Source organism: Pantherophis guttatus, chromosome 4 (assembly GCF_059756535.1).
Source record: "Pantherophis guttatus breed Tessera chromosome 4, ASM5975653v1, whole genome shotgun sequence".
Lineage (NCBI taxonomy): Eukaryota > Metazoa > Chordata > Lepidosauria > Squamata > Colubridae > Pantherophis > Pantherophis guttatus.
The window spans coordinates 126,101,152-126,117,186 of record NC_142066.1 but is presented as its reverse complement, the minus strand read 5'-3'; positions in this window follow the sequence as shown (position 1 = coordinate 126,117,186).

Sequence of the window (16,035 nt, the reverse complement as noted above, 5' to 3'; positions counted from 1 at the left end):
TCCAAATGTAGCTTTTTTGAAGCTTTTTTCCAGCCCTAACAAGGCGCTAATGAGGCGCTAGCAAGCGATCTTCCCAGCTTTCCCTGCTCCCTCGACTCTCCGCTGTGCTTTAACGAGGTGCTAGCGAGTGAAGCGATCTCCATGCTTTGCTCTGACTCAGCTGTTCTTTAGCTTTTTTTCAGCCCTAACTAGGCACTAGCTGAGGGAAGCAATCTCCCCGTGCTTTGCCTGCTTTTCTCATTGCTGCTTCCTCGCAGCTGTGCCTTAGGAGTTGTTTTTTATCCCCAAGCAGGGGATAAAAAACCAGCAAACTAATGTGCTGAAGCTGACCAGACTAAGGATGCTAGCCAGATGAATACCTGGTAGGCAGATTTTTCCCCCCTATTTTCCTTGAATTGTGGTTGCTAAATTAGAAGGTGTAATGTAAAACCTGCCTGGAAAACATTTTGATTCAAGGATTTCCAATAAACGACCATTACCAATGGCTGTCATCAGTCACTTTGAAACTCCTGACACTCCTGCTCTTTCAACTGGGATATTCTTCTACTTCAAACATTTCTTCTCAAATACAACTCACCTGTCTGGAACCCGCACTGCATATTGGACATTAATACAATTCAGCGCATCCAGAAATATTTCACAAGAAGAGTCCTCCACTCCTCTGCTCGTAACAAAATATCCTATGCCACCAGACTTGAAATTCTAGGTTTAGAAATTTTAGAACTACGCCACCTTCGGTATGACCTAAGCATAGCTCATAAAATCATCTGCTACAATGTCCTACCTGTCAATGACTACTTCATCTTCAACCACAACAATACACAAGCACACAATAGATACAAACTTAAAGAGAATTGCTCCAGACTCCATTGCAGAAAATATAACTTCAGTAACAGAATTGTTAATGCCTGGAATGCTCTACCAGACTCTGTGGGTTCATCCCAAAACCCTCAAAACTTTAACCTAAAACTGTCTACTGTTGACCTCACCCCATTCCTAAGAGGCAGGGCGCATGAATAAAAGCACCAACATGCCTACCGTTCCTGTCCTAATGTTCCCTTTAATTGTATTCATTTTATGTATTCAATTCGTGCTTATACTTATATATATTATCTAATATGTATGCGACAAAATAAAATAAAGAAGAAAAGAAAGAAAAGAAAAAAGAAAAGAAAAGATTTGGGGTTGACTGGGAAAACCTTTGAAGAAACAAAAACAAACTAATTTTAGTTATAGTTGTTAGTTATAGTTTATTAAACTTCTATACCACCCTTCTCCCGAAGGACTCAGGGCGGTGTACAGCCATATTAAAACAAACATATACTCACAAAATTTAAAAACAATTTAATATAAATATATAAATTTGGCCCTTATGTTAAAAGCTACAAACACCCAATTTAAAATTCATTTTCTAAGCCAGCCTGGCCTGTTGGAACAAAAGAGTCTTAAGGGCACGGCGAAAGATACATAGGTCGGGGATCATGCAAACCTCCAGGGGCAGTTCATTCCAGAGGGCAGGTGCCCCCACAGAGAAGGCTCTCCCCCTGGGTGTCACCAGTCGACATTGTTTGGCTGACGGCACTCTGAGGAGTCCCTCTCTGTGTGAGCGGACTGGCCGGTAGGAGGCTATTGGTGGCAGAAGGTGATCTCGTGTATATACCCAGTCCAATTTTCTGCCAATCCTGAAATAAGAGCTAGCTATGTCACCATTACCATTCCATTTCAGAAAGGGTTGATTTTATGATAAATCCCCTTCAAAAATGATTAGTTTAATATATAGTTATATTAAACTATAGGTATATAGAGAACTGTGATAACACAGTGATTAGAATGTAGTATTGCATGCTAATTATGCCAACTGCCAACAGTTCGATTTTCACCAGGCCAAGGTTGACTCAGAGTTCCATCCTTCCAAGGTCAGTAAAATGAGAAGCCAGATGGTTGGGGCAATATATAAACCACTTAGAGAGGATTTAAAGCACTACGAAGTGGTATATAAGTCTAAGTGTTGTTACTATTGCTAGTTTGGAGGTAAAGAGACATGCATGCAAGACAAAACTCACAGACATAGAATAGCAGATAAAATTAATAATCTTAATTTTAGTTAACTTTAATAATTTAAGACATTCTTGACTAACTAATGTTTTAGCAGATCTTCACTGCAGAGAAAAATACAAGAAAGGTAATCTGTGTTAGTTGTGGTTTGGATTTCAATCAGCACTCACTATGGATGTTGGCAGGCTATTTGAGGAAATAATAGAATTTCATCTATTCAGGTCTCTCAGGATAGACTATGCGTCACATGTTTTAGGTGTGCTGTTTGCCATACCAAAATTAGGAGTTTGTCCGAGAAATGGATCTAATCTATAATACTTATTAACATTTCATTTGAAATCTCTCTCCCCCTCTCTCTCCAATTGAACAGTTTGGAGTAAGATTTTTCATAATTAATTGGTACCAATCACCTAAGAATTAGAACCTAAATATTAGAACCATATTATCAATTTATTTTTTTACAACAAACTATTTATAAGCATTTACAAATACACTGTTTAAAAACATTAAAACTGAGAACTTTTATTGTGGAGAAAAACTGATCCCCCCCCCCCATCATTGTTATTCTAGCTTACTTTTGTCTGTTTTTCAGTTAGTGTATACACTTAAAAACAAATATATATCTCAAGAAATGTTCTGAGAAATAAAGCTGATGCTGGAGGTTGATACTTTGATGATGCCAGGTTCCCTTGTTTGTCTGCTCTGAGAATTAAAATGACCTCTTTTTTAAAACAAAGGAAACCAAGAGAGATATATGCACAAAAATTGGTGTCAATGGCACCAATCACTGAGGGCTCACTGAAGAGGCTAATAGAAAAGGCAGTGTAATTAACAAGTTAGCCATACTTTCAGAGTGCATGGAAGGAACTAAGTATAGGCAATTTCCCTATAAGGAATTTCTTTTTATACAAAATAGATTCTGTAAATTTTTCTACTTTTTAATGTTATTTTACATCAGGAAAAATGGTTCCCATATATTAATTATGAATCTACTAAACTTCTTAGTTCTCTTAGTTCCCTAAGTTATACCATAATTAGTAAAATGGATAACTATCAATTGATTAGATAACACATAATGTCCTTTATTACCCTTCTGTTCTATCTAGTTTTGAGTTCAATTGGGGATTAAACTGCCTGATGCCCTACATATTAATAATTGCTCAGAGTGACATTTTGGGGACAATCATGAAAAATGAGGTGAGATTTCACAGGAATGTCATTTAAGAAGCTGGATTATTTGCTGGCATGGGCAGGTGGCTGTTAATAATGAATTAAAATGAAGTTCCATTAATTGCTACTCAGATATCATCCCTGTTCTGGCAAAATTTAATAAAATTATCAATTGCCCACTTTTCATTGCATTTAGTGGAGATTTTTTGGATTCTCATGCATACGCTTAAATAATATGCAATATTTTCATTGTAGTGAAATATTTGACTGAGGAAGGGAAATGTAATCAAACCACCTAATTTATGCAAAGACAGTTCAAATAGATGTTTAAAATGTAATGATGCATCCTAATAAAGGATCTTTCACCCCACTTCCTTTGATATTGATAATCAACGATTTCCGTATGTTGATTCTAAAGTTATAATTGTGAAAGTAGGTGTACTTGCTTGGCAAGCAAAGTGTATTCTTATCTCAGAACTTTGTATTGCTGACATTACTAAAATAAAACTGAAAACGGATAATTGATTGCATACATTTCTTGGCTGATTTTGATGCTCATAATTTCAGTTGGTAATTTTCACATTTTGTTTTATCTGAGTAACATTAATCAATATCTTTGCCTAAGATTCCAATTACCTATCAGGGAACCCTACCTTTTAGTAAACCTGACCAATTTCAATAATTTTGGGGTAAATATAATAACCATAATTTGGCACAACTGTGATCCAGTTCATTTGGAAAACATATGACATTGTTACAGAGAATTTGGAGATAGAATATGAAAAAATAATCTTTCCTAAATCCACAGTTATTTGCCATATAATAAAACAGCCTTGTGGCATCTAAAACCTAACAAATGTGTTTTTATATTATTACATATTGGAATGTATCTTTCATGTTTTATCTTCATCTTTGGTTTGATCCAGTATATATATCTTACTATTGATATAGAATTCTGTTTAAATCCATTCTAGCAATTCATCAAGGCTCCAGCTGGTCCAGAATGCGGCCGCGCAGGGGATTATGGGAGCGACGGGGCGCTCCTATGTGACATCTCTCCTGCACGAGCTGCACTGGCTCCCGGTGGTCTTCCGGGTGCGCTTCAAGGTGTTGGTGACTACCTTTAAAGCGCTCCATGGTTTAGGGCCGGGGTATCTACGAGACCGCCTTCTGCCACCAATAGCCTCTCACCGGCCAGTACACTCACACAGAGAGGGCCTCCTCAGGGTGCCGTCCGCCAGACAATGTCGGCTGGCGACCCCCAGGGGGAGAGCCTTCTCTGTGGCGGTGCCTGCCCTCTGGAACAACCTCCCCCCAGAGATACGCACAATACCAGACCTCCGGACTTTTCGTCGGGCCCTGAAAACTTATTTATTTCACCTAGCCGGGCTGGCTTGATCCCACTGTTTCGGTTAAATTGAATTGATTTTAATTGGGTTGTTTTAAATTGTGGCCAAAAATAGTTAATTATTTTTTAAACTATTTTTAAATTTTGTATGTTCTGTTTTATTCTGCTGTTCACCGCCCTGAGTCCTGCTGGAGAAGGGTGGTATACAAATTAAAACAAACAAATAAATAAATGTATTACATTGGGAATATGTCCATGATGAACAAGATAGTGATGGTGTCAAGCTGACAGCAAGCACAATGGAACCTTCAATTCTTTTTTTAACATGTGTTATGTTTAATGCCTGTAAAAAAAAATAAGCAAGGCTTCAATCATGTAGTAATGGACATTATTTTATTTTTTTATCTCTTTTTTGGATACCTTTGGGTTGTACTATACTACCATACATGGAACCTTTTCTAGATTTGATTAAAGGAGCTATAAGTAAAATGGAATATATCATTCCATAATGATATATTCAATGTAATTGTTTTATTTTTCTAATTCTCTTACAATTCTCTGGCACACACCCATTTCATGCTTACACATGTATGCATTATTACTACACATTTTCACCTTTACTGCAGAACATAATATTGCATGGATGGCAAATCAGGTGATATAAAATTTGAGTTGATCTTTGCAGTTGAAGAATAAGAATCATCTGAAAAATAAGTCCTGTGAACATAACTCTTAAAAAATAAAAGTGGCAATATAAAACTCAATGCTTCGATCAGTATGGGACAGAATTCAAAACACCTACCTAAGTTTTCTGCAGAGAAAAAAAAATGGTGTTCCCCTTCCCCCCGCCCCCCCTTCAAATGCTGATTTTTTTTTCTTGGGTTTAATTCTTTTGCAAACTGAATTTTCAGACTGAAAATATTGTAGACTGGCTTTCTAATGTTTGATATTATTTTAAATTTAAGTTTCCTACATAGTAACATTCTATTCGGAAGGAACATTGAAAGGGAACATTAAAATGGATACATAGCTATAGATTCTAAAAGCCATGAAATTATAGATTGACAGGACAATGAAAAGCCAAAATAGCATGGAGTACTGCCATCTTTTGGTCATACAATTTACTGTTGCAAAGCAGAAGCCAGTCATAATATATTTGAAAACAGACTGAAGTGCTCAGTAATAATGCTTTTACAATTTATAGCCATGTATTTGAATCACAATGATGTAATCTACATGAAGTTTGCATGCAAAATGCAATATTTACTTAGGTCACTTTGATTATTATGTAATGCTATCAGAAACTAAACAGAATATTTATGAGTAAGAATAATTGGCAACAGATGCACAGGAAATTTCAAGGGTATATCTAATATGAGAGTAACACCCCTAGGAAATTTAAGTACCTGGAAATTAACAAGAGGAATCAGTAGAAACATCAGAAGCTTATGCAAATATCAATGGCACAATAGGAGACATAGTCACTGGTCAGTGGTGGTAGATAGGTTGTGGTTAATATAAAGACAGATATCTTTCAAAGAGTCTCACTTTCACCAGTACTCTTTGTCAGTGCATCAATTCCTCTATCAATCATAGTGAATAACTCAGTTCATGCAGTGGTGGGATTCAGCCAGTTCGCACCACTTTGGGAGAACCAGTTGTTAACTTTCTGAACAGTTTGGCAAACTAGTTGTTGGAAGAAATCATTGGGACAGAGAACTGGTTGTTAAATTACTTGAATCCCACCACTGAGTTCATGTTTATCAAACATCAAAAATCTCTGCAAGCCCTATCCCACCTCATTTAAATCCACAATCTAAAGCTGTATGGAAATATGTCATCTGAAATAGAATTGCTGCTCAGCTGTCCATATATACTGCCAAGATACTGGAATTTGGACTGGAAAGACATGCCACTTTTATCATCAATAGTGAAACTGAAAGAATCAAGATGCCTCCTGGAAATATCAATAACCTGGATGAAGATCACTAGGCATCTGGGCATCTTTCAAGCTGGCAATAACATGCATACTGAAGTCATGAAGAAGGTTAGAAGTAAATACAACATGAGAGAGAATAAGATATTAAACTCCAGTGAAGGGAATACTAGCAAAACAATGAATACCTGGGCTATCTGAATAATTAAATACATGGATTGAATAGTGAACTGAATTCAAGCACAACTGAAAATCCTGGATAGGAAGACCAGAAAAATAATGGCAAATAATCATGCCTTTCATCCATGCAATGATGCTAATAGACTATTTATTGAGAAAAATAAGTGAGCTTAAAAGGCAATTGAAGAAAAAAAAGGCATTGGATGAATATCTGAAAAATAGTGATGATGATACACAGAAGCTAGTATATCATGACGACTTACTGAATACTTTAGAGACTAAACTGAGCTACAAAAAAGACCAATGAAGGATACAAAAGAGATATGGCAAGGAAATACATTACATAGCCAGTGCATTTAAAAAGGCTAAGTAGATAATAACAAAATCTGATAATGGTTAAGAACAAGGAAGTTTTAGAAGAGACAGAGGGACTAATTCAGACTCATAAGACCAAATCTTTAGAATAAATGCATATAAATCTAGAATTGAGAAGATAGCATCAGACAGAAATACAGTATTTACAAAGAAATTAAAGAAAAGTATACCACTTAGTTAGTTACTGCAAGATGATCAACCAAACTGACTACAAACAACAACATAGCAAAGTAGCAATGAAGTGCATTGAAATTTCTACCACTTGCCAGCAAGCAAAAACTGGCAAGACCACAAAATGGATAAAGTAGTAGATAATATAGAAGATAAAGTGCTCTGTGACTTTAGAGGGATAAGTACAAGCCCTTACCACATAACATCCCAGACTTTTGATAAGAAAGGCAAAAGAGTTTAGATAGTGGATATGGTATGCTGGATGAAGCCAGCAGAATATGAGAAAAAATTGGACAAAATAAAATAAAAAATACAAGGACCTACGAATAAAAGTGACCAACTTTTATGGCAAAAGAAACAGTGGTGGGATTCAAATTTTTTTTACTACCAGTTCTGTGGGCATGGCTTGGTGGGCATGGCTTGGTAGGCGTGGCAGGGGAAGGATATTGTAAAATCTCCATTCCTTCCCCACTCCAGGGGAAGGTTACTATAAAATCCCCATTTCCTCCTGATCAGCTGGGACTCAGGAGGCAGAGAATAGATGGGGCCAGGGCCAGTCAGAGGTGGTATTTACCGGTTCTCTGAACTACTCAAAATCTCCGTTACCGGTTCTCTAGAACTGGTCAGAACCTGCTGAATACCACCTTCGAAAAGAAATCAAAGATTGTATCAATAGTGATTGCCTTGGATGCAATCCCAAAACAACTGGAGCGCCACTTGAACATCATCAGCATTGATAAAATCATCAGTCAATTGCAAAAGCAGCTTTATTTAGAACAGCTTACATTCTACAACAGTATCTTTAAAGCCATTAGATATCAACATCTGTGTATTCCAGGTCCTTAGGTTAAGGACCCAGGCTCAATAAATTAAAAATGCCAAATCCAGTCTAAACCCCTGACTGATTATGCAACAAACCGTAATAATAATCTATTTTTAAAATTATATTCAAAATCTTAAAATTCTTTATTTAGCATTAGCTTGAACATTATGTCCATATGAGGGCTAATATCATATGGCTGTTACATAGTTTTAGGAATAATGGGAACTGTAATCTTTTAGTAATGTTTAGTGCAATGGCCAACAATTTGCTGAATTTGCATTGTTATAAATTTGTTTCCATTGTTCTATTGCTTCTACAGCTAATGTGTTGATTTTAATATTTGAGATGTAACTTCAATTCACAGGACTGTTCAGTGTAGAGACTGCACTGAGTGACTGGCAAATCACTTTTTCAAATGTCCACAGGCCATGTATTTCATCTTGCCATTATAAAGTTCCAATTGAGACATGTTCTTCTTTTCTATTTAAGAGGTTACAATCTCACACATGTGACATTTTAGTGATAATTTAGACCAATTTCTGATTTTATTTCCATAGACTTGGAAAGGAAAATGAAAGTATATATTTTCTTGAATATATTAAAAAAACCCTTCTTTATATTTTATATTTATATTATATTCTTTATATTTATATTACAATTTTGAATATTAAATCCTTCTGGGCTCTCAGGATTAACAAGAAAAACCATACAACAAAACAAAGCAGTTTTCATCAAGCTAAAAATGAACCCATAAAAATCTGACAAAACAAAGGAATCATTTGAAGCCAGACTATTATTAACTTGACAACCATAAGCTATACAGTTGCATTTTACAAAATAAAACAAAATATAGTATTAATGTTCTGGTTCTTTTTAATCTAATCATAGCACTATTCATTCCTTTGACCCAAGTAGAGAGCAGTTGTTTACATACGTTCTTGGAAATAATAGCTATTGTGAAAAAATGAGGAAACATAACTGTCCTATGTCTTTCTACCTTCTTTATAATCCAATTGACCACGTAGCTGAATTATTTTTGCACAAAGCCCAAATCTACAAAAAAGACAGACCATGGAAAGAGATAGCCTTCAGCACTGAGAGTAGAAAGTGGAAAAGTCTTTATATGGTTGGAAGGAAACTGCTTGAAGAAATTTGGTAGATTTATGGCACACTCCAACAAAATACTTATACTGAAACGGCACAATTCAAAAGCTTAAAACAGAGCTTAACCTAGCTTTTGTATAATCTTCTGCTCTCAAAACTTCTATCATGCTCTCATGCAAATGTCTCTGTATTAGATCTATGCTTCTTCTTTTTTTAAGAAAATGAATCAAGTCTTCTTGATTCAATCTTTAAGAGATTGCTTGTGATCTTGAGTATTTTTTTTATTGTCAACATTATCATGCAAATTTAAATATATGTACTGCTTTATTCAAATTTAAAATGTATTTTGAAGCATTTTAAAGCAAATTTGAAGCATTTTATAATCAAGAATTGACGTCACAATTCTTAGAATAAGTATGGTGAACACTGTCTATCTCCAAGCTTACTTTTTTATTATTATTATTGATGCCACATTTACTCTATACTATTTTCAAAACTGCTATTCAGTCTCCCATGCTTGGGTGTTTATTTCTGGTGCCCACCTTTCCTTTTATAAAATAAATCCATATCATTCTTGCTGATTCTGTCCTCCCATTATTATCTCCTTGTTAGAGTAACAACAATGCATGTTGTTTAGTTTCCTTCATTAATTTTCTCATTTATTGGAGGCTTTCTCATTTCTTCAGGAGCCTTTCAAATTCCTAATAGACCAGGATTTATTTCTTTTATGATGTTTATTACTGCCTCTGCATGTTGTTAAATAAGTTTAGTTCCACAGTTGGTTTTTTCACAATATGGTTCTGATGATGTAGTTATATGTCTTCAGTCAGTGGTGGTTTTGAGTCACGTTGTTCTGCTTGACAAGATTTTGCAAGAATAAGGCTTCCCAGATGCAAGAAGATGTAAGATCTTAACTACATTGCTTACATGATCATCTTAAATCTACATTTTAAATTAAATCATTCCTGAGTGCCTAGACATCAGCCCAATTTGTTCATCTAATAAATAAACTACACATTTAGTTGAACATCTGCTGGTCTTTAGTGTGTAGAATTTTTATTTTTCCTAGCAACTGTTACTAGGTAGAATGGTGTTTCAACTAAGAAGCCAACAGAAAAGAACAGTAACCTTCTTTTGCCAACCTCTTTTTTCAGTTACAGATATGTACACAGATGCTATAAAAAGTCACATGAAGAGCAATGTGTCTTGATACCAGAACATATGCTGCTTGATGCACATCTCAGCCTATAGGTTCAGCAGTAAAGCAAAGAGATATATTTGCACATGACATATTTACACTACTGGTGTGCTTTCTAAGCATCACACACAACATTTATGCTGAAAAATTATATTCCCAATATAAGGAATAAGGTTATCACTCACTCTCCTAAATGACCTTGTTAAAAAGAGACTTCCATTTTATGTAATACGGTTGTCCTGATCACCATGAGGTGTCTTTTCTCAGCATTATCATGTCCAGATACAGGCTGGATTCTCACAAACCATAATGTAGAGAACTTTGAATAACATAATGTTAAAGAGAGATTTTTAGACTCTTGAGTAAAGGACATAACTTCCATTAAAAAATACAGGTATTTTTACACCTATAAGTGCTCGACTTATACCTGAGCCCAACTGAGCCCAAAATTTCTGCTGCTAAGTGAGCCAGTTCTTAAGTGAGTTTAGTCCCGTTTTACAATCTTTCTTGTCAAAGTTGTTAAATGAATCACTGTCATTGTTAAGTTAGTGATATGGTTATTAAGTGAATCTGACTTCTCCATTGCTTGTCAGAAGGTTGCAAAAAGTGATCATCTGATCCTGGGACACTATAACCATCATAAATATGAACCGGTTGCTAAGCATTTGAATTTTGATCACATGATCCTAAGGATGCTGCAAAGGTCATAACTGCGAAAAACGGTCATAAGTCACAATTTTCAGTGGCATTGTAACTTTGAACGGTCACTAAACAAACTGTTGTAAGTCGAGGACTACTAGATACTATTCCAGTATCTAATAAAATTTGTAAAAAAGAATCCATCCTGAGAATACATATAAACATGACTTATGTTCTATTGCTCTAGAGTCTGTTAAGTTTTTTTGTTCGCAGTAGACAGAAAGAAATAGAGATGTAAGAATGATAATTATGATTATAAACAATTTTTGTTTTGAAAGATCTCAGAGTAGCATACAGCATAATAATAAGAAATTATCACTGAAAAACTTTTCAAACAACTAAAAGAGATTACTTTACACCATCCTTGCAATTGAACATCACAATAAATATAATCTTGTGAATGTCTACTTCTTCCAAAGAGGCTAATGGGAATGGTAAACATAATTACTAGAAATAAAGATCCTTGGCAGTTCTGTTTTGGAATGGTAGCTTTTGTCAAGTTTGGCGAACATAATTTTATTAGTCAGTGAAATATTACAAAGCTTTCTCTCCTCTTGCTCGCCACCCCCGCAAGCCTACTTTTAATAATCAGACATTACAAAAATAGAGAACAGTAAATGTGTCCATTAACTCAATTATAGATGAGTTGAGTATCTTGAAAGCTGTTTTCATATAATCTTTTAACAGACTTTTCTTTTTAATTTCTTCCCTTTCTGGGTGTCTGTGTTGAGCTATTCCATTTTCCCTTTGTTTCTGCTTTTTATGTAATGGCTGGCTCTTTGATTGTCTTTACCAATTCAAAAGCCATCCTTTTCATAGCATCACTAAAGGACAGCCACAAGGACACAGAAATTGCCCTATGAAGCTTTTTATTTCATTGTTCCTTTCATTTTTGCAACAAATAACTGAAACTGCAGTTAATCACTGCATATTTCTGGCTCCCAGGATACTCATGGAGTTCTCCATATGGCCTCTTCAAAATGGAGGCATTTGGCTCAATGAAATATAAATTATGCAAAGAAATGAGATCAGGCAATGAAAGAGACTAATAAGAACAAAATAAAGGGGGGGGGAATCACTTAACAAAATTATAAGCCTGTCAGATAATCAAATTACATTCCTAGGATCCTAGAAGAATGTACTAAATATATTTCTCTTAACCAATAAAATCTTTATTGCCTTTAAATGCTCTTGCTTCTTGCAGAAAGTCCAGCAAGGAACATTACTTTTGTTTTTTCAATCTATATTTCCCATTTTCATTTTGAGTTCACCTTATGTTCTAGTATGTGTGTGTGCTTTAATTTTGTTTTAAATTACTTCTTACTTTGGTTCCCTTCTTGAAGTCTTAGACCTACATTAACTTTTTGTTACACTCTACAGTAAGCCAATATAACACACAATGCTTGGGGTCCAGCATTGCTGTACTGTGGACCTTTTCCCACTGCTGAGTTGAGTGCTACCCGACCATTGCTGAATTGGCAGAAAACTATAGCAGCATGAAATTTGTTTTTCCCATTGCCAATTCCTATCTTGCCTCTATTGCCTCTGTTTCAAGTCACTGCAGCTAAGTGATTTCCTTCCAAGAAGATGGGTGTCAAAGACTAACAAAATGTTACACACTCTGAGGTTGCATTGCATAGTATTGAAGTAAGTGGGAACCAGAAAAATTCACCCTGATATAACAACTTAAATCTGCCTTACGCATCAAAAAGGGATGAGATGAAGGACATATAGTGGGACATGGCAGAATAGAAATGTGGCCAGAGCTTATTAGTGTTGTAGTAAGGCTTTTTTTTAAAATGATTTTAATTAAACTTGTGGAGTATTTCTGGACTTTTGAGTTCTTACTCAATGAGCAGGTGGCAGTGTGGCCAGGAAGGTTTTGCACAGTTTCAACTGGTATGCCAATTGCAGCATTTCCTAAATTGCGGGTAGGGAATGCTGATAGTCACATGTTTTGTTTTGTTTTTTAATTTGATTTATATGTTGCCCTTCTCCGGAGACTCAGGGCGGCTTACACTGCGCTAAGCAATAGCCTTCATCCTTTTGTATATTTATACAAAGTCAGCTTATTGCCCCCACAACTGGGTTCTCAATTTACCTACCTTAGAAAGAATGGAAGGCTGAGTCAACCTTGAGCCTGGCGAGATTCGAACCTGCAGTAATTGCAGGCAGCTGGTCTTAATAACAGGGTGCTTTAGACCACTGTACTACCAAGGCTCTTAGTACCTTGGCACCTCACAGCTTGACATCTGAAATGCTTTGTTGTTGCCCTTAAAGAATGTCTAGTAGCTTCTGTTGGTCCAGAATGCAATGGCATGGGCAGTAATGGGCACTGGTTATCAGGTTGATTCTCAGTATGATTTAAGGTGCTGGTTATTAACTATAAAGACCTATATGGTCTGGTTATTTGAGGGACTGCCTGTCTCACATAATATATGCCTGACTAATCTGATCTGGCAAGCATAGTGGGCTCTGAGTTCTTCAATTAATGTCATCTATCAGAGAAGTATGCCTTCTCTGTAGCAGGAGTTTCCCCTGGAATGAAGATTTCTGTTATGTTCTGGGTAAAGAATGGAGGAGAGGCCGGAGTGATTTCTAACAGTTCTTTATTCAATACTGTTGCCGCGCTGCCGGTGTTAGGATGCCCCTCATCCCGCTGGCCAGTTGGTCTTCAGGTCTCTGATGCACATGTGTGCATGTTCACGCATGCGCACATTCATGTGCCCACACACACCTTTCAGTTTGGGCATATGCACGCACAAAGTTTAGGCACTCGATGTCTAAAAGATTCGCCATCACTGACCTAGGTCTTTGGTTAGAATGATTGGTGTTCCCTTTCTTCCTTTTGCTTGTTCCATTCAAGTGTTTTCTCTGCCACTTCTGTGTTTGTTTTGTGTCGTTTCTGGGTTTTTTGTAACATTACTTATTTTTAGAAGTTTTGACAATGTGCAGACCACCCAGAGTCAAATGGCATATAAATTTTATAAATTAAATTAAGTGGGAACGCTACAGCTCTACAGAGAAGTTGAGGAAGTTGCATAACATTCTCAGAGACTCTTCCCATCCTGCTTACAATCTTTTTGGACTGTTGCCTTCTGGCAGAAGATACAGAACAATTAAAACTCAGACCACATGTTTTCTGAATAGTTTTTATCCCAGAGCTATAATTGCACTCAACAATGAACTAAAGGGCCACCATCAGTGAGCTGTTGGACAGCATTACTTGGTCTGGTGTGTGGATGTTTATGTGGTTTAAGGGTGGGGAATTGTGGTGGGTGGGAATGTGTTTGGGGATTGTTATGTGTATTGGACATGGTCTTTGGGTGTTAAGTGAATTTTGTTGTATGGGTATACTGTAGATAAACGTACAATGACAATAAAGTTGTTGTTGTTGTTGTTGTTGTTGTTGTTATTATTATTATTATTATTATTATTATTATTATTATTATCATCATCATCATCATCATCATCATCATCATCATCATTACATGAATGGAAGGATTTCTCCTGAGTATAGAAGGCTCATTAATAGAGACTTTGCCTATGTTGAAAAGAAACAGGGTTTTGTTTTATTTTTTGTTTGTTTTTTTGGGGGGGGGTTGGGGGGGTTGCATTCCCTTTATTACTGGAATATTCTCAGTTACCATTAATGTTCAAGGGTCCTCAACTTTCAGGAATAAATCATCAGGGAATACAGAAGACTACAAGAAAAAAAAGGGGGGGGAATTAGCAATTATTTACCCCCCCTACTGGAAGTAGAGTTTTCCTACATGCAAGACCCACAATTTCAGAGAGGCTTAACTTGAGTTCCTGTTCGTTTGCATTGCCTTTGATCTTGATTCTGTAGATAAAGATTTTATTCCAAAGGTGCAGTCTATGAATATCTTTCATATTTAATCATGTTGTAATGGTTAAATCTATAAGCAGAAACATTTAGCTTTCCTAATAAGAACAATACCCTTGTAAAGAATATGAATACCTGCCCAGTAAAATGCTTTTAAAGTTGTTACTCATGAAGATAGTTTCACTATAGAAACATTGCAGATGCTTCTAAAGAGGTTTGAAGATCATATTTCTACATCTTCCTTTCTTCTATCAGATCCTAAATAGGAGCAAAATTATGGAAGATTCATTGTCTTGAAGTGATGCTGTAAGTGAAATTGCCTTTGAAGGAGTGACATTAAAGGGTTTCTTTCATTTCTTAAGGGGACTGGGAGACCAAAGGTAGTAATTTGTTTTGATTTTGTGCTTCATGTTTCTTATTTACTGAAAGTGTCATATGCCACATAGGCATTGTCCAAGTTTTTCCTAGGAGAACAAGAGAAGACAAGAGAAAGCACAGAAACCATTAGAAATTTCAAGTTGGATATTTGAAAGGTATCCTTGAATTGAGTCCTTTTTCCATATCTTCAGATTGTTTGTTTTCTCATCACATGGTGCTACTTTTAAATGAAAGATCAGATATACAGAAGAGAGCCCCACCTGACTTAGTACCAAGAATTGGTTAAATTAATCTTGTCTATTTGGATACCTGGTCTGAGACTAACCTAACTGAATGCCAAGATATAGGTTGCTATCTCGTGAGATTGAGTTGACCTCATATTCTGCCCTAGCAGTATGTTTGAGAGAAAATATGAAGCCAGAAATTTAGATTATGAATTATTCACAGGTCCCTAGCAGTGGTAGCTGATTTGTCATTTAAGTCAGTTACCTATGGGAAATTTTCACACTGCATTAACACCATCCTGATAGTGCCAATCAGGATTTCATGTTCACCATCACAATTATGGTTTCTTTCCATCATCATTAACCTAAAACAGTTTGGGTTTTAGAACATATCTATTTTGTTTTGCTTTGTATAATCAAGATTGAACGGACCAAAGTGATTAGTACAACATTTCGACCTTGAAATTCTTGAGAACAATATACCTTCATAAATACCTCAGAAATAAGATATTTGAGAGGATGGTGAC